This window comes from Pteropus vampyrus, unplaced genomic scaffold (genome assembly GCF_000151845.1).
Source record: "Pteropus vampyrus isolate Shadow unplaced genomic scaffold, Pvam_2.0 Scaffold214, whole genome shotgun sequence".
In the NCBI taxonomy this organism is placed as follows: domain Eukaryota; kingdom Metazoa; phylum Chordata; class Mammalia; order Chiroptera; family Pteropodidae; genus Pteropus; species Pteropus vampyrus.
Genome location: NW_011888995.1, coordinates 978,320 through 979,483, shown reverse-complemented (window position 1 = coordinate 979,483; position 1,164 = coordinate 978,320).

Here is a 1,164-nt window from a genome sequence, read left to right as displayed (position 1 = left end):
TTTCTTCCAGCTTCCTAGTAGGCTCGCCTTCCTCGTCTGCTTTCTGTCCACTCCCAGCCCGCCTTGGGGACAGGACCGGTAGGTTCTCATTGTCGCTATGGGGACCATCAGAAAGAGAAGAGGAAAGGGACTTTGTCCTCAGACCTCGGAGGAGCTCCTGGAGAGAAAAAGTAGGCAGATCGGAGAGTTTAGAAGACAATAAAAGATGCCACCCAGGGTGCCAGAAAGCAACGGGACAAAATGAGGAAAATAAAACCCTATAAAATGTCCCATTTTCAAAATGAATAAGCTTTGTCCCAGCAGAACAAGGAACCGCAGTCACGTCCCCACTGTCTGCAAGCACGTGCCTGATGGGACCTGGTAGATGCGGATCACTGGGCCAGAGGCTCCTTGGGAAGCCACGGAGTTTGACATGCTGATGGCCACCGAGGACTGACCCCAGCCTTCTCAGCTCCTAGTCAGTGCCGGCGTGCACCGCTCCCTCGCCGAGAGCCCGCAATTAACGCAGGTGCCCGCGTGAGTGGCTGATCGCCACCTTCACAGACGAGGAGCAGAGCGACCCAGGCAGAAGGAGGCTGCCCGGACACACGCTCCTCCTGGTGGGGTGCCACTCGATCCCCGGCCCGGACTCACGCTCCTCCTGGTGGGGTGCCACTCGATCCCCGGCCCGGACTCACGCTCCTCCTGGTGGGGTGCCACTCGATCCCCGGCCCGGACTCACGCTCCTCCTGGTGGGGTGCCACTCGATCCCCGGCCCGGACTCATGCTCCTCCTGGTGGGGTGCCACTTGATCCCCGGCCCGGACTCACGCTCCTCCTGGTGGGGTGCCACTCGATCTCCGGCCCCGCATGCCTCTCACCACTCAGCCACCCAAAGAGCCACGTTGACATGAGGCAGCGCTGCCCACTCAACACGGGGGAAAGAACGCGCACATTCGAAACGTGTCCGACGTCCCCCCGCCTGTCACCTGTGACGTGCACACAGTTTTCCATGCTCCTGACTGTCTCTAAAATCTTATTGTGCAAGATGGGCTGCTGGGGCTGGAGAAAATCGTCCGAGACGGACAGACGCCAACACAGAGAGTTTCTGTTTTGGTGGTGACAGGGTGCCCACACGTCGTCTTGTCTTTTACAGTAGATTGTCTAAGACAGCGGTCCCCAGCTT